At 43.7% G+C, this 26,613-nt stretch overlaps 1 pseudogene; it reads right to left on the bottom strand.

The window, feature by feature from the left end:
* Nucleotides 1-7,795, bottom strand: part of LOC114210290 (protocadherin-8 pseudogene) — a 104,497-nt pseudogene extending 96,702 nt beyond the window's left edge.
* Nucleotides 7,796-26,613: the final 18,818 nt, after the last annotated feature.

The following is a 26,613-nucleotide window of genomic DNA, read 5'->3' as shown; positions in this document are numbered from 1 at the left end:
CAAGCTAAAATGAACAAAATACACTTCGGGTCTAGAAAGCAGATCCCCCAAAGCCAATTAATGCTCCCAAGCTAGTAGGATACTAATTAGCAATTATTTCTGCCCAATGATGCCCAGGCATCCTGGGTTGCTAAATGTTCCCCTTGTCCTAAACTGCCAGAGAACACTCATGGAATAGTGATAATTCTTTCTAGGGTGGCTTACAGAATATCCGTCTGTACCCATACTAAATGCCCTCCTTCCTCATCCCTGAGAAAGACCAATGGGTGCAGACAAGGAAAAGCCAATACAGGTGCAGGCTTAAGAGGGACATATTTGACAAAAGGAACTAAGTTGTGATTGGAGAGCCTGCGAAGGGTGACAAGTGATGAGAAGGAGGGATGCGGGTAGAAAGGAGGTGTGGTTTGGGAAGACAAGCAGGAGGAGGTGTGGGGAAGAGACAGGCAGAGAGAATGCCTCCTCCCCACCACCACTGTGAATCCAACTGCAGTTCATACAGTGGGACCTAATTAAACCAAAAGTCACTCTCCAGGAGCCCCAAAATCACTTGGTGATCCTACTGTCTTTAGTAATCACCGTGCCCAGAGAGCATCAGTGGAGTGACGAAAGGTAAGCCCAATTTTGAGGAAATCCCAACGCGTTTTCAGGATACTTGGATTGTTGCCTTAACTCTATTTTCCTCCTCCAAGCACGACTTTCCTAGAATAAATAAAGAAATCTAATGATCTTTTTTTCCTCTCCAAAGGAAAAGTTTAAAATGTGAGGTGGGTTTAAAAATATCTTTTTCATTCATAGGCTACAAAGCCCTTTAACTTGGTGCATGAAAGAGCTCTAGGAGATTCACTGTTAAACAACGGTTCTCATGGCCAGCAGGTACTTCTAGAGAAAATTACATGCTTTTCACCTTTATTGAATTAAACCTAACAAATATTTATTGAGCATCCATTACATCCAAGGCAGTATGCTGTGAGTTATAAAAAAGTCACATATAAAATAGTGCCCACCTTCAAAAATTTTGCCATCAGAAGGATGAAAATGTAGAATAAAATAAGACAAGTAGACATGTTAACAAATAACTCTAAGGGAGGCAGAATAATGGACAGGCCATAAAAAGGTACAAACTGAAATGAGGTGTCAAGGAAACGTGTCTTATTCTGTTCAGTCTTCTATAACAGAATACTGTAGACAGGGTGCCTTCCAAACAAAAGACATCAATTTTCTCTCAGGTCCGGAGGAAGGAAGTCTGAGATCATGGCGCCAGCATGGTGGGGTTCTGGTGAGAGCCTTCGTCCAAGCTGCATACCGGCAGCTGCTTGTTTTATCCTCACAAGGTGGAGGAGAGCAGAGAGGGGAAGCAAGCTCTCTGGTGTCTCCTCCGACAAGGGCACAAATGCCACTCAGGAGGGCTCCACCCTCATGACTTCGTCAAATCCTACTTACCTTCCCCAGGCCCCGCCTCCTCATAGCATTACATTTGAGGGATAGAGTTCCAACCTCTGAATCTGGGGGGAAAAGCAAACATTCAGTCCATCATCAAAGGGAGAGATGATACCTGTTTTCTTTGGGGGGATTCATTCGTTCATTCAAAAACATTGTGTCCTGTGCTCTGCCCACCACCTGCATCCTGTGCCAGGATTGGTACACAGTGAACAAAAGAAACAAAAAGGAAAAATAATAAAGCACCAGCTTGAACTTTAGGTATATTTTTCTTTCAATGGTTTATTGGGTATCTTTTTCCACATGCTCACCAATTCGTGAAAGTGTCAGACTTTATTTTTCCACATAGAAGTTAAGACATGTTGTTCCCTATTTTAATTTGCATTTTCCAAATAACTCGTAAAACGGAAAACTTTTCAAATGTTGTGTATTTACTGTTCATTCACATCTCTACTGTGACTTGCTTTTTATATCCTTTAACTTTTTTTTCTACATTCCGTTTGTCTTTTTCTTATTCATTTATAGGGATTTTTTAATTTATCCTAGACACTGATCTGTTCTCATGTACACAGAAAATATCCTCTCCTAGTCCATAGGTTGTTTTTAAACTTCATTTATGGAGCATTTTGCCTTGTGGAGTCAAATTTATCTAGCTTTTCCTTAACAGAATGTGCTTTTTGAACTTTTGAAAAAATTCCTTCTTCTCAAGTTCACATTTTTTCAATTATTTTCTGTGTTTTTTTCAACATATGTTTTTCCCGGTGGCTTCTTTTCATTTCCTAGAGTTTCATTTTTCACATTTTTTGTCTGGAATTTGTTTGGGTGTGGTGTGAAATAGTGATCGAATTCTCATTCGCTTTCCTTAAAGAAAGTCCGCTGTCTCAACATCAGGTACTTTGTAAGGGTAGCTTTCCCCCACTGGTGTGGATGTCCCCCCAGTAACAGATCAAGTGCTCTGCCTAAGTTATTTTCTGGGTTCTCTCTACCATGCCACTGATGTGCTTACAAATTCCTCTAGTGGGGGCACCTGGGTGGCTCAGTTGTTAAGCGTCTGCCTTCGGGTCAGGTCATGATCCCAGGGTCCTGGGATGGAGCCCCGGCATCGGGCTCCCTGCTCCGCGGGAAGCCTGCTTCTCCCTCTCCCGCTCCCCCTGCTTGTGTTCCCTCTCTCGCTGTGTCTCCCTCTGTCGAATAAATAAAATCTTTAAGAAAAAAAAAACAAATTCCTCTGGTGTTCTCTATTTGCTGTGTTTTCGCTTTCCTTCATGTATGCTCTTATCCTGGTTTCTGTGGATTAATCACATTTTCTTCATTTCCTTTATTTTCCTTTACTCATTGAGCATTTTAATCTGTGTTTGTTGCTTTAGTTGTTACACCTAAATTTTTCCTATATATGTATCGTTAATATATATATTTATTATATATAATATATATTTATAATATACATAAAGTTATACATATATAATTAAATTTAGTTTTTCTATTAAAGGCTAAAGTTCATACACATATCTGTCATCCTTCTAAACTAAAGTAGGACCTTGTATAATTTAACTCTTTTCAGGATCACGCCCCTGCTGTCGTGCTCTGTTTGTTTGTTTGATTTTTTGGATCATTTTGTTTTTAGCACGTATGATGAACAATGTTGTTATTATTCTCATTGATTTTAATGTCAATTCTCATTTAGATTTACCACCATAATTTATTTGTTCCCTTTGCTGCTTGCATTCTGCTTGTTCCTTCTGAATACATTTTTCTTCAAACTAAAGTCTGTCATTTAGCAATCTTTTTTAATGAGCGTGATCTATCCCGTGTTACTGGGGACAGTAACCCTTCTAAGTGCTAACAGGACTAAAATACCTTGTTCTTACTTTCACACCTCTATTTAATCTTTTAAATAGGTAAAATAAACACCTGACCCAAAACCAAAACACAGCACAAAATATCCTACTCATTATAAATTTTTAAATCCCCAATTATTTGCCTTTAGGACTTTGAAAATCTATTTCCCTGCCTATGACAGCTATCATTGCTAAGAAGTATGCTGCCCATCTTATTACTGGGGATTATGGTTTACCTTTGTCTTCTTCCCCTCCATCGGCTTTTAGGTTTTCTCATTATCCTTGATATTCTGCACTTGTACTACTGAGAGTCGAGGTGTGGAACTCATCCATCTATCCACATCTATCTGTCTGTCATTATTTTTCCTACTTCTTAGCCTCCCTGTTGGCTAATTTTACAGTTTCTCTGCTCAGGCATGGTGGGCTTGACCAGTCCCAAACCAGTGTTTAAGTGAGTTTGTGGTCTCAGAGTTCCTGTTCCACACAGGCACCATGTCCACATGGGTGCCAGGTCCTGGCGTTGACCTGGTGAGATGGCTTCCACCCCTGGCCTGAGGCAGCAGCGTGTCTCAGGCCGCGATCCGTGTGGCGTGGGCAGTGATTTTTTTTTTTTCCTTATAAGGAATTGAAGCACTTTTCCAGCCCAAAGCCTCAAATAGGGCATTCAATTTCTGGGACCCCCAGACCAACATGGGGTTTGTGGACTTAGCTCCATCCCCCAAGATGCTGCTCATGACATAGCCCCTCAAGTCTCCAGGTCTCCCTGAGCAACGTGGCTTTATTTCCTACTCACCACCCTGAGTTCCCTTTTTATTTTTAGCATTGGACGGCCCCATTGCTTTTAGTGTGCATTTTCACTTTTAATTTTTAAATGTTTTACCCAGCATTTTTATCAATTCAGATGGTGAAGCATATTTTATTTTAATCTGTTCTCCCATCCAGGACATTTCTTAGTACTTAATGTCATCCAGATTGGAAACCTGAAAAGCACACAGAATCCCTCCCTCTCCCTCAGTCAGTTAGTTACAAATCCCTACTGATTCTCTTCCTGAAGAGCTCTCAATGTCGTGTCCTCTTCTCTCAGTCACTTCTATTACTGCTGAAGCCACTTTCCTAGTTTAAGCTACCAGACTTCCTTCCCTGGAAATTTTCTTTCTAGTAACAAACCTTGGGGGCGGGGGGTCCGAGTTATATTTTAACAATGAAGTTCTTTTTCCTTTTCATCTCCTTACTCCCTTCCAATCCAACCTGTACAAGGGCACCAAATTAATATATATATTTAAAATATTTTATTTCTGATTATAGTATTACTTTCTTATTCGATACATGGCATTAGGACATTGGTTAGCCTTTTGGAATAGAAAAAAGAAAAACCTTACATCCCAATACCATGCCATGTGCAAAAATACTGTATTATAGTCTGGAAATCATAAAAGCACCAAAAGAAAAAAGTAATTTAAAAATTAGTCTAGTGTGGAAAAATCTTTCCTAAGCAACACACAATACCTAGAAGTCATAGAAAAATAAATGATCAGGACTTATTTCCTATAAATTTTAAATTTCCTTATATAAAAGTAAAAATAAACAAAGATAAAAGGTAAGTCCCAGATTGGAAGAAATTTTAAATATCACATATTAAAATGACAAAGGTTTAATATCCATATCACATAAAAAGATTCCACAAATTAATAAGATAAAAATGAGAGTCCCAATTTTTTAAGTGGGCAAAGGATTAAAACTATTTACAGAATAAGAAATACAAATAGAAAATGTACATATGAAAAAATCCTCAGCTTCATTAGTAATAAGAAAGACAGATATTTTTAAATGAAATTTTGGCCTCAGAAATTGGAAGAAATATAAAATATTGATAATTTCATTCACTGAAAAAAGTAGAATGAATCACTGGGGCCATTTTGGAAGTCACTTTTGACAGTATTTTTCACAATTTTAAATGCTATATACTCTTTGACCCAACAATTCTACTTATAAGAGTCTTGGGAAAACACTTGCACATGTGCACAAAAACTTATGTACAAAATACCCTTGAAGTGCTGCTTGTTATGGCAATTTCCTTCAATGAGGGAGTGGTTAACATCAATTAAATTACATCTATTCTATGCAATGCTATGAAATCATCATAAAGAATGAAATAACCCATGTGTGGAAAGAGTTGCAATGTGAAAATATAAGTGCCTGTCTTACAACTAACAAATTTGAGTCACACACATGTGTATATGAACACTTGTGTGTATGTGTGTGTGCGTACATGAGTATATTAATGTATGTGTGTACGCATGTACACATACACACAAATACATAGCAACTTAAACGAGGGACTGAAAGAATATACCAAACCTATTAGGAGAGAATATAAGTTGGTTGGGAAAGTGGTAAAAAAAAGCCAGGATTCTCTCTGTATATGTCTGAGCTTCTTAATCCTTTTGATAAAAATACAGTCATGCAACACAAAAACTAAGCTGGCAGAAAATCTTGAAAATACAAAAGGACAAAGAAGAAAATTAAAATCACATATAATCCCATGGTGATCTCACTTAAATGAAAATCTGATCACTACGCATATACATACAGATCAATGGCTTCCCCTTTCCTACGAGATCAACTGCAAATGCCTTAGTATATAACATTCTTATCCCTGTCTCCTTCCTAGCTTCACATCCTCTTCTCCCCCAACCAGTAACCTAACATCTGTCCAGGACGTCAAGTTTTCTGAATACTCCTGCTATTCCTTCTGCCTGAAATGTACACTCCCACCCTTGGCGGGCAAGTAGTTGTCGGTTCTGTATTCCCTTTGCTGCTTCAGATGATGGTACTTCCCTAAATGCTTTTCCTCTTCTAGCGTTGGTTTACCTCCTCTGCTAGACCATCAGGATTTGAGGGAAAGGATCCATCAAGGCCTGCCCCTACTCGTGTACCTACCCAGGGACTGGTATAGGCATTGGCTCCTGGTGGGCCACTCACTAGGTGATGAATGAGTGCACGCATAAACAGAGACGTGCAAGCACGGGAGAAACAAGACAAGAAAACAAGGATTACTGAGCAGAAGTGGAGACTTGGCTTGAACTGTATTACATTTTACCGCCTAGGATTCAAATCCATCATTTAACTCCGTTCCATCACTTTCTCAAGCAACACCTAACACCTGGAGAACAGAAATGGAGCAAAGGGGAGAGAGCATCAGGGAAAGTTGCTTAGAGATGCCATGATGACAAAGGAGCCGGCATCATTCTGGAGTGGTGCTGAGCACGTGGGTAAGGGACTGGCTATGGCTGGTGAGGAAGCAAGAGCTGGAGCTGAGGTGAAAGAATGGGGGTGATGTAAGTTGTGAGGTGGGGTTCAAGGCAAAGCATTCCAGAGTATTCTTTCCCAAAGTAGTGCCAAAGTATGTAAATGGTATGTAAATAAAAACTTATGCTGTGGGAAAGTCTTCCATGGCCAAGTGTTTGGGAAACACTGGATTAAGTAGAGACAATTCTCAGTAGCAGGATTTCTCAGAGACCTGACTTTAGTAAACTGCTTTATGAAACATCAACCTCAAAAGAAGGGTGCTGTACCAACGTTTACCAAATGTATTTGACGTAGTGTATCAGTTTGCTAGGGCGGTTATAACAAAGCACCACAAACTGGTGGCTTCAACAACAGAAATTTATCACCTCACAGTTTTGGAAGCTGGAAGTCTGAGATCAAGGCGTGTGTGCAGGGTTGGTTCCTTGGAGTCTGTGAGGGAGAATCTGTTCCAAGACTCTTTTCTAGCCTCTATGGGTCTGCTGGCAATCTTTGACATTCCTTGGCTTGTAGAATCACCCTGACTTCTGACTTCACGTTCACATGTCATTCTCCCTGCATGGGTGACTGCCTCCATATTTTCCTTTTCTATTAAGACATTAGTCACATTGGATGAACGTTCCCCCTAATACGGTATGACCCCATCTTAACTTGATTAATTACATCTGCAACAACTCTATCTTCAAAGAGTCACATTCTGAGGTACTGCAGTTAAGATTTCAGCATTCAACTGAAACAACTCAACCAGTAGTGTTGCCGGGTGAACTGTGGAGTCCCCTGATCCTGAGGCCTTGACTCAGCCAGACTGGAAGGAATTGCTGAAGGTTCTCGGTCTTGTCACGAGAATGAATTTGAGGATAGACATGCAGCACAGCAGCTGAGTCACACAAGCAGGAAAATTTATTAAAAACGAAAAGTACACTCTCGAGATATGGGAAGGGTTGAGAGAGAGAGAGAGAGCTAGAGAGAGAGAGCCTGGGAGCACACACTGTATGCCCCGGGGATTAGATTTCTTATCTTTTCTTAATAGTTGTTAACAAGGGGGTGGAATATTTATTACCTGGGGCAGAAAGCAGGGTTTCCGAGGCTTTTCTTCCTAATTTAATCAGGGGTTTCCTGTCATGGCATCTGCCATCTTGGGTCAGTCTGGTTAGATCCAGCTTCTTGTGGAAAGCTGCCAGGACCAGCCTCTGATCTTCCCAATAGATGGCCATGACTTCCACGTTGCTTGCCTCCAGGTATCCTGCTTGAACCTAACTAACTGCCTACGCTAACGTTAGCATGCATTAACCTTTTGGCATGTAATGTGTAGCAAAACCACTGCCTCGCTGAACCCAGTTTTGGTAAGATCTGCTAGAATTGATTCTCTATCATAAGGTTCTTCCAAAAGAGAGCTAAAGATAGGGGCCCCCATTCACTGAGACTCTAGAATGCATCAGGCAAGCCAGGAAAGGTGATATGGCAATGACAATTTTACAAATGAGAAATTTACAAATGAGAAAACAGATTCTGATCACTAAAGATACCCACCGAAGGTGACTGAGCCGGGTTTCAAACTAAGGTCTGTCTCATTACCAGGCCACTTCTCTCTCCACTCCAGCTTGCTCTTTCCCAAATGAATATGAGCATCATTAAAGTGAGATCCTTGCTGTGGAAATAATGGGGTTATTTTTCCACCCCCTCACTAATGCCTAATCCATACTGAAAAGTGGTTGAGATTTGAAACAAAGCAAAGGCAGTGAGGTTTCTTTCTCATCGTTGAAATAAATCTGTTTAATACGTGGGAAGCACTCCTGGTTAAATGTTTACCTTTTGAACCCTACACTGAAGGAAATGGTTTCTTGAAGCTTTGGCTAATCTTTTAGCAAACTGTCAAACTAAAAACTTGGGTGCTTCTTGATGAGGATTTTAACTGCACTATTGATTATAGTGGGGCTAGAAACCATTTTCAGACTTATCTTCATATGATTTAATTGACATTGAGAGGTATTTTAATTGAAACGTTAGACTTCCTCAGTAGTACTATCCTTTGTTTCTAGCAAGGCAATCTAGCTTTTATGCTTTTAATCGCCATCTGTTGTTCAATAAATGTCAAATCGTTCCTAATGGTCTCTCTAAGCATAGGGTTGGGTTTTTTTTTTTTTTTTTAATTTGCTTTTGTACTCAGTGTTCGTTATGGGCAAATGAGTCCTTGCCGTAAAAAAGCACCATTTCTCATGGTGCTTCAGTCCCGTTAGAAAGAGAAAGTGATTAGAAATAAAGAGACAAGAGAAATGCTTCTTCTTTTTTTTTTTTTTAATTCTTCTCGGCAGTTGGGAGATTTAGAAAGTCTATAAAAATGTTTCCTCTCAGCACTGCTGGTGATTTTACTCCCATTCAAAGCATAAAAGGAACAGAGACCTCCAAAAATCTTTGAGTTGCTTAAATTGTCTGAAATGAAAGAAGCTAATATATTTAAAAAGGTGGATAAGGAAGAACATCCACTGGACTCAGCCTAAGTTCGAGATGTACCAAGGAGCTCTTGACTTCATAAGCCAATAGGGACTCTCTCTCTCTCCCTCTTTTTTTTTTTTTTCTAACCTTGTAGGAATTCTGTAGAGATAAAGCAGAAGCCATACAAGGACTCCATTACCCAGGACCCCACAATGGATTCTGAACTGAACCAGCCTACTCTCCAGAGGTGGAGGAAGAGAATGGCCAGTGACTTCAAATGATGTTCAGCAATGAGAGAAAGGAAAGACCCTCCCTGGGGAGATGCAGAAAATTCTAACCAAAAAAAAAAGCAAGAATTTTTTTTTTGCTTTTCCTCGTTAGCTTCCTAACACCTGGCATCCTCCATGAAAGAGGTTTTCTTATCTTCCAAGGTTAGGAAACCAAATGACACTGGCTCTTTGGAGCGCCGGAGAGCCCTGGAGATACGCCTGCTGGGAAGGGGGAGCAGTCTTTCATTGAGACTTGTATGCACTGGGTCACAATCAGCTTGCAAACCAAGAAGTATGCTTGATTGCTTGGATAAGGGTTTGAAATATTCTCCAAGGGTTGTAAGAAGTATATTCTAAGAAGTAATTAGAATTGGTTGAAATACAGGGCTATAAATGGGGGACTGGCACAATTTTACAAGAAACAGATCATAACTCAACATTCTAGTGACTTTTTCTTTGGAGAAGGTCAGCAAAGCTATTAACAAGGGAAGTGGGCATGCAGAGTTCTCCATCCCAGACTGTGACTGAGCTTTGAACAAAGTCCCTCCGTCAGGATTCTGACTCTAATTACCTGAGCCACTGCCTTTGCTCAGGAGCAAGTGCTGAGAGGGGCTAAATGGGCAGCCAGGCTTCTGACTGCCCTTCTGGGCGTCTTCTAGCCCTCTTCCCCCAAAGGGATAAGAAAAAAGATGCTGACAAGTTCATTTTTTCAGGCATTATGGCCAAAAATACCACGAATTATTACGAATATTAAAGTCCTCCAAACCCAAGTAGAATTTCCCACACATTAAAAAAAAAAAAAAAAAAAGGAGAGGAGTCTTGACAACAGTCCCTCTGTCACCCTGTCCTCTTCTCTGAGACACAGACACACATGCCAACATGGGCCATGTGGCCACAGAGGGATTTCGAAGGGGGACCCGTCCCCAGTGCTTCAGTTTGGAAACACAGCCTGGATAATTTCAAAATGAACTCACTTGCCCCATGGTCGCTGTGTGTTACTTACGTACACATGAACTATACTGCTCATTAGGTTTAAACTAAGGTTAGGGAATGTGTCTGTTTATTTTTGTTTCTCTGCTCCCCATCCTTCAGTGCTCAAAACAGTACCTGGAATCGCAACATCTATTTATTAAATTAAAAAATAAGAATTACAAACTGGGAGTTTTCAGAGGAGCCTCAGAGCAGCTTTGAGCTCCTTCCAAATTACCCCCATCCTTCCCAGTGACCCCGGAATTTGGAGGGGGGGCAGTATTCCCTTCCTACATCCTTCCTGTAGGATGGATCTAAAAATCCAGCACCCCTCCTATTTTTTTGTTCCTCTCGGGGTTCATCACTGACTCAGGATGAACTTGACCCTAGGCCTCTCCTTTGCAAGGTCAGGACCAAATTAATCACCAGAGTCAGTGTCAGTAAAACTGTATGTCTAGCTGGAGCTCTCCCCAAGTGGCCTCACTGAGTTAAAACGTTTGACCACTGGACTCCAGAATCAAACTACTGTCTAGTCAAAATTGAGAGGAACAAGAGGGAAATATGTCTTCAAACGATCATACCTTCCTTGCAGATTATTTATCACTCCCTCAATCATAATGATTCCTGATGGCCTGTATTTATGTCTTATAAGTGCCCTATGTATGGTTATATATGTCTTAAATTATTACATATGCCCAGAATGTCCTTTGCTTCTAGCACTAGATAGTGTTACGTTTATGATCAACTTAACTCTTGTTGCTCTCAGCTTTAAAAAAATTGGAAAATTAATGGATGGCATCCTTTAACCCAGCTCCTCTAGATCTGCAATGCTCCCAGCCATAGACTCCAGGCTCCTGGGCCTACCCCTGTCCTTGCTTCAGCTCACCTGAAGTCTGTTTACTTTCTGACCCCTCTGTACTCTAAGCTTGGTTCTGTGGAACCAAGGTAACAATATGTTGCCTTAATTACTCTTCAAAGATGTTTATTGTGAGAGGACACCAGAACAGCTTTTCCAGCCCTCCTGCTGTTGAGAATTCTAAAGGTTAAGGCCTCCAGTAAACTGTGATTAGAAAAAAAATCAACGAGTAGCTGCATAATCACCGCTATATTTAGCAGGCTAGTGATTTTCAGAGAAACCTGGCATTTCTGCCTGCAGCCTCCTTCAACCCCTCAGGAAGTCTTCTGGGCAGAATCTGTGATGCTCTCCTGGCCCAGCACCTGGAGCAGGGCTACAGGCCTGAACTAGCTCAAAATATCTTAGCATCTCATATAATAAAAGGGAGTCCAACTCCAAAAGAAAAAGAAAGGAAAATGGCTTACCATAAAATGGTTGGGTGAGGTACTGCTGGTTAATAAAACAAAACTGTTGTGTAAAATTCTAATGAGTTTTTTGTTCCCTTAGGTTCTTATAAGGTACGGCCCCATTTCTTTCTTTTCTTTCTTCCTTCCTTCCTTTCTTTCTTTCTTTCTTTCTTTCTTTCTTTCTTTCTTCTTTCTTTCTTTTCTTTCTTTTCTTTCTTTTCTTTCTTTCTTCCTTTCTTCCTTTCTTCCTTTCTTCCTTTCTTCCTTTCTTCCTTTCTTTCTTTCTTTCTTTCTTCCTTCCTTCCTTCCTTCCTTCCTTCCTTCCTTTCTTTCTTTCTTCTTTTTCTTATCTCTACCTCCAACTTGGGGCTAGAATTCACAAAGCAGAGAACAAGAGTTGCATGCTCTACCAACTGAGCCAGCGAGGCGCCCAAACAGCCCCCTTTCTTCAATTGCTCAAGACCCCGTAGTGACTGGTCCTGTATAGTTGTATTCAGGGGCTCATGTCTCCTACAGACTATGGGATTCCCTTTCTGTGGTTTTACTGCCCTCCATTAAACTTCTCTTCCTTCTGGTATTGCTCTCTGTTCTTCCTCCCCTCAAAAAAAAAAAAAAGTCTACTTGTCCGAAAGTCTGTCATTTATACCCTAGGATATATTGGATTCACTTGTGGGAAGAGAGGAATGATTAAATAATAATGGCTAACACTTACTGAGCACTTACCATGTGCTAGGAACTGCTCTAGGTACATCATATATATTAATTCACTTAAGTCTCACAACCACCCAACAAGATAGTTTGCTATTATTTAATCCCCACCTTACAGATGAGAAAATTAAGGCACAGAGAGGTCAAGGAACTTCCCGGGTCACAGAGCTAGTAAGTAGAAGAGCTGGACTATGTACCCAGGCAGTCTGACTCCACAATCCATGTTCCCAACTTCTAAACTATTCTACCTTCCACAGGCTTTTCAGTACCATCACCTCTCACCTCTCCAGTTTTTAGGGAAGAACGGAGCAGGATGAGTGTTAAGTCAGGCCCCTTAGCACTGCCCTTTGATCCTGCCTACACTCCAGCTATGCCTGTTTGTCACAGTGGCTTGCAGGCACCCAGATGATGAGACGAGTAGAGGGCAGAAGGGAGACAAGCTGGTCTTCAGAGCTATAAAAGGGAATGGAAAGCTGCTCATTGGGCCTTCAAACTGCTTTTCTCTCTCCCAGAGTGTCATCGTGGGAGAGGAGGCAGATCTCTGGGACCCCCAGGTTCCGCCAGAGCAGGTTCCCTTTCAGCTGCTCACACACAGGGATCTGGGATCTACACTAAACATAGAGATTCATGGCTCAAAAAGGTTTGGAAACCCCTGGGGATGGAGCAATCACCTAGGTGTCGGGTTCCTTAATTGCTAAGCCCTCCTCACGGCTGATTTACACAGCCCTGTACTCCCTAGAGAGGAAAGGCAGGAGGGTGTAGACCAGGGCACATGCCGGAGTCTGTCTGCCAGTAAAATCTCTGTGACTGTCCGCTGGCCTCGCCTAAAGAGCGGAGGGCATTCCTAGGGGAGGCCGACAACAAGGGAAGACTGTGACTTTATCTTCAGCCGGGATAGGCAAGCTTAAAAGAATGTTTAAGGGGAAATGGAAATAAGATGAACCTGTGAGCGCCCTCCAGCAAGCACAAAGTATTTGGAAATCCATTTCCTCCCTTGTCTTCAAAATTCCTTAATTCAGTTACACAGTGTCCTCCTGGGGTCCTCCTCCTATTTCTCACTTGCCTGTCTATGCCCCACGAAATTCTTAAGAAGACCCACAAACAGGTGTGTGTGCATGCGTGTGTGTATGTGCATACACACACGCACACACATGCACACATGCACGCACATACACGCACACGCCTAGGGGATTGAAACCAGTCCAGCCCCAGGCCCCGGATGGGTGACCTACCGTGGGCATATTTCTCGTCAGGGCATCTGCAGATCAGAGAACCAGCATCCTGTTGCCAACCCATAACATAAATTTTATTCAGGGCACCCTCAGATTTCTGGCTCCAGGGAGGCCACAGAGCGCAGTGGTCAGGGGAACGCTGGAGTCGGAAGGCCAGGGCGGGGATCCCCGTTCTGTCACTCACAGGCTGTGGGATGTCAAGAGACTTCCTAACAGAGCCTCTCTGTCCCCCAGATTTATCCTCTGTAAAATGGGAATAACAATAGTGCCTGTTGGTAGGACCGTGGCTCGTGCCTGGCACGCGGCGAGCGTCGAATGGGCGTCAGCTACCTATAGCTCCTGGAGCGCCGAGCAGCCCCCGTGGCCAGTGCCTGTCAGCCCAGCCATTGGCCTCCGGCGCCGGCAAGGGCTGCTGGGGGCTGTTGCTGCAGAGCGCAGGTGGCCACAGCTCAACAGGAGAGGGTCAGCAGCCTTCCCTGTGGGAGACAGACAAGTGACGAGCTTCCTGGGGGAGGCTGGCACTTCGTTAGGCTGTCTTTGGAGAGAAACTTAAAAAAGCTGCCTGGAGTCTCCTGTGATGGGAACAAATATTCTTCATTCGTCTGCCACATATTTATTGAGCACATCTTTAAAACAACAGGCAGCTACATATGAACACTCCCGGTATAAATGCTGTGCTAAGGGCTTTCTCTCCACTTACAACAATGCCATCAGGGAGGTGCTGTCGTTCTTTCCATTTTGTCTATGAGACTCAGAGACGTGAGGTAACTTGCCACCGGGCACACAGTATATGGCAGAACTAAAATTCCACCAGAGAGATGTAAATCAAAACCGCAAGGAGATATCAGCTCACACCTGTCAGAATGGCTAAAATCAAAAACACAGGGCCGCCTGGGTGGCTCAGTGGTTAAGCATCTGCTCAGGTCGTGATCCCAGGGTCCTGGGATCGAGCCCTGCATCAGGCTCCCTGCTCCGCGGGAAGCCTGCTTCTCCCTCTCCCACTCCCCCTGCTTGTGTTCCCTCTCTCGCTGTGTCTCTCTCTGTCAAATAAATAAATAAAATCTTTAAAAAAAAATCAAATCAAATCAAAAACACAAGAAACAACAGGTGTTGGCGAGGTTGTGGATGAAAAGGAACATTTGTGTGCTGCTGGTGGGAATGCAAACTGGTGTAGCCACTGTGGAAAACAGTATGGAGGTTCCTCAAAAAGTTAGAAATAGAACTGCCCTAGGATTCAGTAATTGCACTTTCAGTAAAGTAAAAGAACATTAATTCAAAAGAACACATGCACCCCTATGTTTATTGCAATGTTGTTTACAATAGCCAAATTATGGAAGCAGCCTGCATCTATTGCTTGATGAATGGATAAAGAAATGGTGTGTATGTATGTGTGTGTGTGTGTGTGTGTGTGTGTGTGTGTGTGTGTAATGGAATCTTACTCAGCCATCATAAAGAACAAAATGTTGCCATTTGCAACAACATGGTTAGAGCTAGAGAGTATAATGCTAAGCGAAATAAGTCAGAGAAAGACAAATACCCTATGATCTCACTCATATGTGGAATTTAAGAAAAAAAACAAATGAGCAAAGGGGGAAAAAAGGAGAGAGGCAAACCAACAAGCAGACTCTTAACTATGGAGAACCAACTGATGGTTACCAGAGGGGAGGTGGGAGGGGGGATGGGTGACATAGGTGATGGGGATTAAGGACGTATTACCATGATGAGCACTGAGTAACGTATGGAAGTGTTGAATCACTATATTGTACACCTGAAACTAATAAAACACTGTATGTAAACTACAATGGAATTAAAATAAAAAACTTAATAAACTTAAAAAATAAAATAAAATTCCCCCAGAGCCAGAGCCTACCTAGTTTTTGACCACTCTGCCACTTCTCTCCTGTCTGAAGAACTCAGCCCTCAAACCCACACAGACTGGCAAGGTGACTTGTCCTTTCTTCCTCCCCTTCCTCTAGCATCTGAAATGGGAAGCTGCAAATCTCAATTCCTTTCTCAAGAACTCATAGAAAAATCCTGAGGCTTCTGTCCACATGGCACACCAAAACCCGAAGAGAACAATGCTGGAGTAAGCATTGCTATTTAGTCACACAAAACCCAGGCTTCAGTTTAAACTTTTTACACAAACCCCCTCTAATCTCTCTGCCACTACATCAGACAGAAGGTGTGAAGAAAGCCTTCCTTGTTTGCAAACTATAGTAATGTCATTGTGATAAAAATTTCTTGGTATGCCAGTCTTAGCCATTAAAAAAAAAAGAAGAAGAATCCTAGTAGGTATTTTGGGCTGTTTTAAGAAGAGAATCTATAGAATCCTTTTTTTTTTTCTTTTTTAGAGAAATGAAATCCTTTGTTTATGGTAATTAGCAGCAAGTATTTTGTCAACTGAACAATAACACTAGGCCCGAAGTATAGATAGTGTAATTACAGAGTATTCTAAAAGTCTCTAAAAATATTCATAGTTACATCAAGTCAAATCATGTCTACCCCTAGCCCCCCCTCCACACACACACAAAGAACTCAAGGACGCCTTGCTCCCTGATTTAGCTATACAATTTCCATTCAAAATGAAAGTCACATAGCTAAATCCATAAGGCAAATCCTGTGGTTAAGGGCATTTTTAGCCCAGAGGACCAGACAGCAGCTCCTGGAGGGGTCCCCTGGATACCATGTCGTTCAGGCTCTAGGTCTTCTGTGCGCTCAGCAGTCGGGCAGAGGTTGGGGTAACCTTGGTTCACAGTAGTCCCTCTTGGCAGGAAAGATGCCCCCTTCCCCAGTGCAAAGAGCACAAGAGCATCCCTGGCCTCTGCCCTCTCCTGTCTGCTCAGACGCCAGGTTGCCACAGGAGGTGAAATTTTCTGGCCCTTTCCTGGGCAGCAATCCCTGCAGGCCTTGAGCCTTGGGGGAGCCCACGCTCCTCCAGTGTCTCCATCAGGACTGTAAGCCTCACCACACTCCGTGGCATGGCAAAGCCAAGGAGCATGCACACTGGGGACTGTTGGCGCTGGGGGCATGGCTCTGCTTTCACCTGGATTTGAGACTTGGGGCCTGGTCCTGACCCTCTCTAAACCTCGCTTTCCTCATCAATTAGATAGTGACTAGTACTCACTTCATAGGGTAATTATGAGCTAGAAGTGTGCTCACCACAAATGATGATGATGATGATTAATAATAATAATAATAATAATAATAAAGGGGCAGAAGGAAACTTCGGAAGATTTTTATGGCCTTAGTAGTGGTGATAGTTTCACAGATGTATATGCATCCCCAAACTCATGAAGTTGTATATATTAAATATGTATAGCTTTTTAAATAAGTCATACTTCAATAAGGGAGTTTAAAAGAAAAAGAAATAAATAAAACATAAAAATACTTGGTAAATGCTCACTCAATTTCAGTATTCTTGGTTTCTTTCCCCTTTTATGTAGTTTTCCCTTCAATTTTCCTAATGGAATTAAGAATTGAAATGGTTGATTAACTATCTCGACCATAGTCTTTGGCAAAATCCTGGAAAAGGAAGCTAAAAGGATGGAAAGCTGCCTACAGAGCATTAGGATTCTGCTGGCCTATACCTAGCAATGGAGAGGAAATCCACATGGGAGGAGGGAGGCCTGGGTCCTGAGGTTGGCCTTCTCCTTGGGGTCTTGGGGTGCTACCCACTGCCAGCCCCACTGTTCTCAGGGGCCTGTCCTTCCCCCTCGTCCTCCAGCCCAGACACTGTACCCTCCACCAGCCCCATTGTGACAAAGCAGACACCTGGCCATAGCTTTTTTTGGAAGATTACACTAATAGTGAAGGGATGAAAAAGATAAACCAACAGGGGCACCTGGGTGGCTTAGTCGGCTAAGCATCAGACTCTGGATTTCGGCTCAGGTCATGATCTCAGGGTCATGAGATCAAATCCTGAGTCAGGTTCCACACTGGGTGTGGAGCCTGCTTAGGATTCTCCCTTTCCCTCTCCCTCTGCCCCTCCCCCGTCTGCCTGCTTTTTCTCTCTCAAAAAATAAACAAACAAAAAATAACAAGGAATCAGATCATCTGGTTTACACAATGTAGTTTATCATCTTTAGTATGTAGCCTCAGTGGGAAGGCCTCCCTGCCTAGCTGCCCTCCTGCCTCCCTGTGGTGGAGGTCACATTTAGCATCTGCCATCCTAGAGGGATCCCATGAAACTCCACACCAGGAAAGGCCAGTTCACATCCTACATGCTGCATATCCTCCCTAGGCTATTCAGGACAAACATCACCAATCAATGACAGCACCCTTCCTTGCTGAGTGCAGACTTGGACTTAGCACGCTAGGTATCAACTACCAATCAGCCAAAGTTACACCAACTTGTGATCTCTGCTTTAGACCCCTTGAAGTCCTTATCAAAGAAAGCAGAGCCCTGAGAAAGCCAAAAAATTCCCCACCATGCCTGACTAAGGCCCCCTTCTAAGTTCTGGTTCCCTGTCTGAAGACTACCTAGTGTCCAAGTGAGTGATCTGCCAGGAATGACATTCGTCAGCGGAGTCCACACCTGCCCCTCTCTGCTCACCAACTCAAAACCACACATTCATATGAAAGTCATTAAGAGAAGGCTCCTCACAGGAGTCTCCTCTTATGCTTTCCACCTAACCCTCAAGCCCAGAATCAAAAACACCAGATACCACAGTATTGGCTGAAAATGGACATCTTCATCATGTTGTCATTACTCAAGCTACAGTTACCCTCACTGAGGACAGAGAAAAGTGCAAGCCACTAGCTGGTTAAAAGAATACTTGTGCCCCACACTATGGTTTCTTCCCCGAAAGTAGGTGAATACCTACTAGGAATATGAAGATTCTTGTTCTGGGGGTGCAGTTACATCAGGGCCCAGGCAGTGTGAGGGAATGTGAAGAGCACTCCCTCCTTTCCCTGAGCTTCCTCCTTCCCCACTTATTGGTTCTGGGGAGGACCAAAGGCACTGAGTGCCTACCAAGTACTTTACTTAGGTCATTCAATTTTCACACAAACTCTGCCAGTCATGTATTCTTGACGCCCATTTTACAGATGAGACAAATAAGGGTTAGAGGTTAAAAATATTTCCCAAGGTCACACAGCTTGAAACAGGAACTGTACAGCTTCCAATCTTTTGCTCTTCTTCTGCCCTCATGTGAAGCCCTGCAAGGCACAGTCGGAGGCCACACACAAACCCAGAATGGTCCCAACCCAGGGTCCTATCGCCATTGTCTTTGGCCTTAAAAGGTACAAGAAAAAGACTGACCCCCAAAGGAGGGCCTTGATAATATTGTTCACATAATAAAATATTGTGGGGCGGTTCCTCAGAAATAACTAGTGACGACCAAATGCTGTAATCTTTTGATGATTCAGGAATCCTAACTGCCTCTGTGGTCATCAACTTGATGCAGATAAATGAGAACAATGACTAATAACCATTCTTCCAGACCAAAGACTTTAACCAGGACCAACCCATTGCAAGTGCAGGCAGTCTTCCTCTGAAACAACCTCAAATCAGTCCACTTTTGCCTACCAGCACTCCCGCCACTCCGGTCCAAGTCGCTATCATGTCCTTGGGGAGCAAAGCAATAACTGCCCTCCCTGGGTCACTCTGTTCCAAACTCTTGTCCCCACAGCTGTCAAACTCCCTGCTTTTAGAAGCCAATAACTGCTCTTAGAATAGAATTCCGTCCCCCTATGATGGCCTCCACGCTCCTACCTTCTCTGACTCCTGCAGGCTCAACTCATTTCTTATTTATGTCCTTCGTTATCTGTCTTCCTACCCGTTTCCAGTAGAAAGTTTCTCGCGGGAAAGGAGACCTTTCTGTCTTGTTAAATATGTGAGTGAATGTTGAATATATGAATGAATGTTATCTGTGACAGGTAGAGGAATGCAAACTTGCCCCGAAAGGCTTGCTCAGTTTGTTGGTTTGAGGGACTAGAAAAGTGTAATGACCTAGAAACCAGAAGCCCTGGGTTGTCATTGCATTGTTACTTAGATTCACAGCATGAGTTTAAAAAAAACCTCTTAACCCTCTTGGGCCTCAGTTTGCCTGTCTGCCTTTTGTTCACATAATAAAATATTGAACAGAACGGGATGATGCTCTTGAATCAGCAAACTTTATTGACTGACCCTTTGCAAAGCACTCTACTGGGTCCTGGCAATGCCAGGAGGAATAAGACACAGCACTAGCTAAGAAGGAACACATAGGTGACTCGGGGCCAAAGATGAGTACATAAATCATGTCTGATATCCTACTATGTGCTTTAACAGAAACCCAGTGAAGATACACTATGACACGAAAGACATTCTGGTGTTGAGTGGAGACCACTCTTGAGGTGGGCTTTGCTAACAGCCAGAGAATCAGAGTAGCGCACGGAGCATGTGCAGAGGCATGATGCGTCAGGCGCAGGGAACCGGAAGTGGTTCTAGATGCCCGGTTATGGAGAGTAGAGAGGAGCACAGGTGCAAAATGAGGTTGCACAGGTAAGCTGGAGCATGGAACATGGAGCTTCCATGCCAGGCTAAGGAGTTTCAATCTTACCCTGTACGCCAAATATTTTGAGCAGAGGCATGACCTAACTAAGTGTATTTTAGAAAGATTATTCTGACTGCAGCCTGGAGGGTGGATTAGGAAGGAAACACAGTGGAAGCAGGACTACGGAGAGCAAGCCGTGGTAGTAATCCAGGCAAGCAGGGCGCTGTAAGGAGTCGTGGAGAACTGGAGAAGAGGTAGCATAGGCATGAGCATTAAGAGACCCATTAACTCTCTAAAGCCTGGGAGAGTTGAAAGCTCCTAGCTTGGGTGATTTGTTGTTGCCTTTTCCCCAACAGGGCACACACGAGGAGGATCCAGTTTAGGAAGAAATGTACCAAGTCCTTTTTTGAACACATGGGTCCACTCCTACAGAAGCATATGAGCGCAGGGCGTTGTGGCCAAACTCTCGCTGTAGGGTGGCTGGAGGATCTGGGACTGTGACCCAGTCACTGCACTGTCCTCGCTTGGTCGCCCCTCTGGCAGGAGGAAGGCAAGTTATGATTGCCTCTTTCCTTATGGGGACATAGCCAGGCTTTGTTTCGCTGTTTCAGGGGCTGTGCCAGCCACTCCCTGGTGAAAGGAGCTCTGTTAGCAAGGAGCATGAGGAGACCAGGCACAAAGAAATGTCTGAAAGCCTGCCTGAAGGGTAGGAGACAGGCTTGCAGGGGGTTTGTTCTGGCTTCATAATGAGATTTAAAGATCCAGAGATGAAAATCAAAAGATACAGGCAGCAGAAGATATGGATTTGTTCTCTCTCCAGATGGACTAACATTTGGATTGTTTTTCCCAGATGTAAGTGGCCAGGATTAAAAACCTACCATGCTTCTCCCACAGGGGGACAGTGCAGGGAGGCAGACCCGGGGGCTCCTAAAAAGACAGCTGTCAGCTCATCAGCTCAGTGTGGGGACCGCTCTGTGCAGAGCTGAGGAGGCTGGGACCAGTCAGGCTTCAGGCGTGAGATGCAGCCCTTCAGCAGCCAGGGAGCCACCGTGGGTCCGTCTACCCTCACAAAGCCCAGATGCCTGGAGAAAATAAAAAGTTTGCTTGGTACTAAGCACCAGATGGCTCCCTTTCAGATAAGACTTTCAAAGTGTCCAGAGTATTCTTTCTTCTCAGCTCACCCCCGAAGCAGCACCTGCCCCCCATAAGCTGCTCCTCCCTGGGGCCTCTGTGAAAATGGGTCAGCTTTTGTGAGTTCTGGAAAAGCAACTTCTCCCCCCGCTTACCAGTTTCTGAGAGAAACCACATCTTCTTGCTGCAGGATTGGCTCCTTCACACTCACCCTTTCCCTCCCTCTCCCTCACTGCCGGGCCTCTAGCACTTGAGTCTTACCCATTCTTCAAGGCCCTGACAAACCACACCTCTCCCCAAAGCCTTCCTAGATTGCTTAGTAGGAGTTTCTCTCTCCTTGTTCTCCTGTTGCACTTTATTTGATATAATCCTGGGTGAAATCTACTTCCATTATACTTGCTGTGGTTTTAAGTTTCTCTCATGCTCTTGATTTTCAGCCCTTGGAGACCAGGGCTGTGTCAGGCTCACCCTGTTGGCCTCAGGGCCCGCCACATTGAAGCTGCTTAATCAATGTTTGCTGAGTTTGTTAGAATAGACGAGTAAAAGCTGCAAGTTGTACTGCTGCAGTGAGGAGAGGCAGGTGCTCCTAGAATGAGTCTGCTTGTGCTAGAGCTGCCTGGATCTCATAACCTGGCATTACTGCAGGGGCCTTAGGGATGTCTGGCAGGAGCCATGGCTATAGGTCTGGGAGCATCCACTGGTCAGGCCTGCCAGCAGTGAGGAGACACAACATCATGACCCCGGGAAGGGTCCTGGCTCAGATGCCGTGGGTTGAATCCTGGCTGCCTCTCCCAGTTTTGAGTTCTGGAATAATAGGCAAGTGTCTGCTCATGTTCAGATCCTTCATTTCTTCATCTGCAAAGTGATCAGAGTCATTCCTACCCTTGCATATAATTATAGGAAGATAACCGTAGGTGCAGGGTGCCTGGGACCTGACAGACGTGCCATGCATTCTCTGAGTCACTCATGCATTGATGGGGAATGTGAATGAAGAGGAGGCACAGCCTGGAGATGGGGAATCCACAGCCTATGAACGAGGGTGGTTCTTGGGATACAGCTTAGTGACAACGTCTAGGCGTGGATACATCTGTAATTCTGTCCTAAAAACTCTGGTCCCCACAGAATATGTCGAACAACTGAGCCTTGACCACCCTGGGTGAAAGCTGAGCTTCCCACCACCTCCAAGCGGTTACGGTAATAAATCACCCACAGGCTGTTGAGTCTTCTATGAAATGCAGACGTCTCACCCAGCCTGGCGCCCAGCCTGTAGTAAGCAAGCCATGAATAAGGGTTCCTGTTATGAAGATCTTTCTTTCCCTCTAAACTCTAAGCTCCATGGAGTCAGGAACTGTGTTTTGTTTCCCACGCTATACTCAGATCCTTCACACAGAACCTGATAGATGGGGGCGCAGGGGAGCTTAATGAATATTTACTGAAGATATGAATTAATACCCATCTGGCATTTTTTAACTCTAAAGCATGGGGGCTGTGATGATCCTTATTGTTTATTTCATTCTAAGGCATTCAATGATTTCCAGTCAGGGGGGGCGGGGGGACCACTTCCGGTCAGGAAGTATTTCAACTATTGAATCTTTGCATGATTGCATTGCTTCATGAATAAAAATAAATCAACATTTTTTCCTTTCTCAATCTAGTTATTATCTCTGTGCAATAATTGGAGATCGAAAGAAATTCTATGTTCCTTCTTTTTTCATGTTGACCAACAGACTTGTGAACTTGAATGCATGTTAGTAATTAGTATTGATTCATTTGATTTACAAGCTTGCACACAAAACTTACCCTGGAAATTCTGCAAATTTTCTTGACCACCGCCACAGATGGCCAGAGAACAATCTGAATCCAGGATCACTATGAGCTTCCTCTGGACCAAAGACCCACACTTCTGACCCTGCCCAAACTCATGGCTCCAGGAGTGGAAAGGAAGAGGGGAGCTACAGGTTTTCACGTGCCACGCTTTGTGCAAGGACTTTGCATTTCCCTAGCAGTATTTCGTGCTGGCCACCAAGAAGTATTTTAGGTCTTCTTCTGGGCACACTTCCCTTCTCCCTCAAAATTAGGTCTAGCCACATGTCCTGCTTTGGACAAAGACACGTGAGCAGAAGACATGCACATTCCTTCCGGGATGTAGTTTTAAGAGCCAGCATGCTATTCTGCACACTCGATTTCCCCCTGCCATGGCAATGTGCCACATGATGAAGCCTCCTTCAGCCTAGGACCCAGAGTGAGGATGACCTAGAAGAGAGCTCCCACTAACCCCTCTGAGTGGCATTAGCAAGAAGTACATCATTAGAAGTTTAAGACACTGAAACTTGGGAAGTCATTTGTTACTGCAACATAACCTGAACTCTCCTGACTGATATAACACGTTAGTTCATTTCATCCTCATAAAAAAGATCCGTGAGGTGGTGTTGGGAGATGATTCTTCATGGATCTCATGCATTTCTACATACATGTCTTACCAGCAAAGCTATGGATCCCTTTAGTCCAGGATATTTTCTCAAGAACACCTGTATAGGAAATGGCCTGGAAAGGTAGAGATAGTATCACCCTCCAGAGGAAAGGGCAGGCATACTTACTGCTCATTATAAATTCAGGATCCCTAAGCCTGGGGTCACTCTCCTAGGACACAGCTCACCGTGTGTGCAGGCATCCATCTGAGCCATTTTCAAGGAGAAGTTATACAAATATGGTGCTGTTCATGCTTTGCTGTGCCATGAGTAATAAAGTCCATGTCTTCTGCCAATAAAGGGCAACAGGCTAACATGTTAGATGGAAGTAAGGCAAAATTTCAGACTTTTGACAGCAGGTGTTAACATCACCATTTTACACATGACAAAACAGGGCCTCAGAATCAGTTACTCAAAGTCATGCTACTAATCATTGGAAAATACCATTTTCCCCATTATTCTCCATTGTTTGCTATGAAAAAACAAAACTTAAGATACCATTCATTTATTCCTATATTCCTGAATTCATTCATTCACTTATTCGATTAGTGTCTATTAAACAAATGCTTAACTCTAGCATCCAAGCACTATGCTAGGATGCTATTTTCCAGAGTTCTTTAAAAATTAGCCTTGAATTATCCTGACATACCCAGTTTTGATACCTAAAGTAAGACATTTGAGACTGTCTTAATCTCGGCATACACTATAACCATTTTCAACTGCTTTCCCCCCAGCAAACAGATGACCAGGAGAGTGGAGTAAACTGTCAGATTCCCCATAATTTAATGCCAAGAGTACATTTTGCCCATTGATGCAGCGATAGGTCTGGGAGCTCTGGAGATCTCTGGAGGAAACACAGAGTTAAAGACCTTTGGGGCACCAAGGGCACTCAGACTCAAGCAGTGGCCTCACTGCACTTCCCTGCCCTCTTACAGATGCTGCAACAGGACAAAGAGGTGCCAGGGGCTCAGCATAACTAGCATAGCCAAGCTGCAGTGGAAGCATGCACATCCCCTACTGCAAAGCCCCAGGCTCCCAGATCCCAGGAAACCTGAGCCAGAGCCTCACATCCACCCTGCTCAAGTCATCCTTTCCTAGTGGGACATCACGGAAGGGACCTGGGCCCATAGATCTGGGTTCAAGTCTTAGCTCAAATTCTAATCTACTACATCAGTGATTTGGGTGCAGGATTTTTAACCTCTCTGAGCTTCAGTTTTCTCATCATAAAGCGGGATAATAATATTTAATTTATAAGGTTTTTATGGAAATTAATGAATGAGATCCCTTAGGTAAAACCCAGGCGTCTGGCACATAGTAGTCTTTCAATAAACAGCAGCAACTCTTATTACCATCAACATTTTGCTTTGACTGAGTAGACAGAACATCCCTTCAAACAAAAAGAAAATTAGAAACTAGGTGCAGAGCCACTGGCTGAAAGCCAAAGGGGAAGATAAAGCGCTATAATTGCCTCTCCTGGGAAAAGCAATAAATCCAGGCAGCTGCGCTGCTCCCACCCTGTGGCAGCATGAGAGGGGGCTGTGTCGGAGAACTTCCGTCTCAGGACCTGAAGTGTCCACCATGTACCAGGCATTCTGTGGGGTGATGTAAGGGGTACAGAGAGGAGGTGAGCACTGTTCAGCCTCCCAGGAGTATTATCTACAGAGATTGGCATGAAGGGAGGATTCGATAAAAAGGGATTGATAATGAAGATAGGTAATCTTTATTATCTACCAAGATTTGGACAAGGGGAAGAGTAGAAAATATTGTATTATGGGGGAACTGAGAAAAGGGAAGTGATGTGCATAGGTGTTCATGGTGGGTGAGCTTTCATTCTAGTGATGGTGTGTTAAGACAGGTACTCGGGATGGGCACCAACAGATGAAATTTCAAGAGAGACATGGAACAAGGAGGGCAATTGAGCAAAAGGAAAATAATGAATCTGACAAGGATTGGGTCCTTTCAGGGAACAGAGAGTAATGACCTCGGCTGGAAAGTGTTAGGGGTAACCAGGAAACAGAGTCTACGCAACGGACGGCCTCAAGAGCACGCCTAATCTGATCCTCAGTGAAGAGCGGCAGCCTCAAAACTATGTCTAAGCAAGACTAATCTGGTGGCTCTGTGTAGGACAGACTGGAGGAGGAAGACTTTGGCAGCAGAGAGACCAAGTGGGTAAGTAAGCAGCACCCGAAGCATGAAGAATGGGAGTCCTGAACTGGGGGGAGCATCCGCAGGGAGAGAATCCAGGAAAGGTGAAGATTCTGGATTCAAGGAAGAGAAGCTTGAGGAGCCGCTTAGCACTACCTAAGCCATGTAGCAAGCATTCCCTGTGCTGGACCCAGACAGGTATCTGCAAAGCACCCCTGTGATGTGGTCACCACCCACAGACTGTGGAGAGACCTCTGCTTAATGGGACCAGACTGGTCAAGGATATAGAGGGTAAATTTAAGCAGTAACTTTCTAACATGTAAGGGGTATTATCCACACAGCAATAGACTAAGCAAAGAACCTATGGACTCAACAGTTCTGAAAGCTTTTCAAGACGGCATGATGATGGATGCCATTCCCCTGGTCAGAAGACTGAATTAGGTCAGCTGAGCTTGCGAGGTCAGCTCAGGTTTGAGTAAGTCTCCAAACCAGAGAGAACTGAGGCTTCCCGAGGAGATTCCAAAGGACTTCAGAATCAGGGACATTTCCAATGGTCCTAATGTGCAGCCCAGGAAGAGAAGAGGACATTAACTTTCAATTGACTGAGGATGCTAAGTATTCGACTCTCCCAGCACAAAAACAGCCCGGGGGGAAATGTTGACATGTGCAGCTTTGGAGAATGAGCTTTACAAAGCAAAGCACTGCTTCTCCCTGCAAAGCAACTTGCAGTTTGAATCCAGATTCTGACATATGTTTATGTTTTGACCCAATAATTTTACTTCTAGGAATCTATCCGAAGAAAATGATCAAAAGTACAGACAAAGATTTATATGCCAAAATGTTTATAAAGGGAAAAGAAATGGGGAAAATAAACCGAATTGCAAAAATAGGGACATAGTTAA

This window comes from Eumetopias jubatus, unplaced genomic scaffold (genome assembly GCF_037043125.1).
Source record: "Eumetopias jubatus isolate StellerSeaLion01/CBP00866 unplaced genomic scaffold, mEumJub1_p1.0 scaffold_3, whole genome shotgun sequence".
NCBI lineage: Eukaryota > Metazoa > Chordata > Mammalia > Carnivora > Otariidae > Eumetopias > Eumetopias jubatus.
This window is presented reverse-complemented; position numbering and strand designations above follow the sequence as displayed.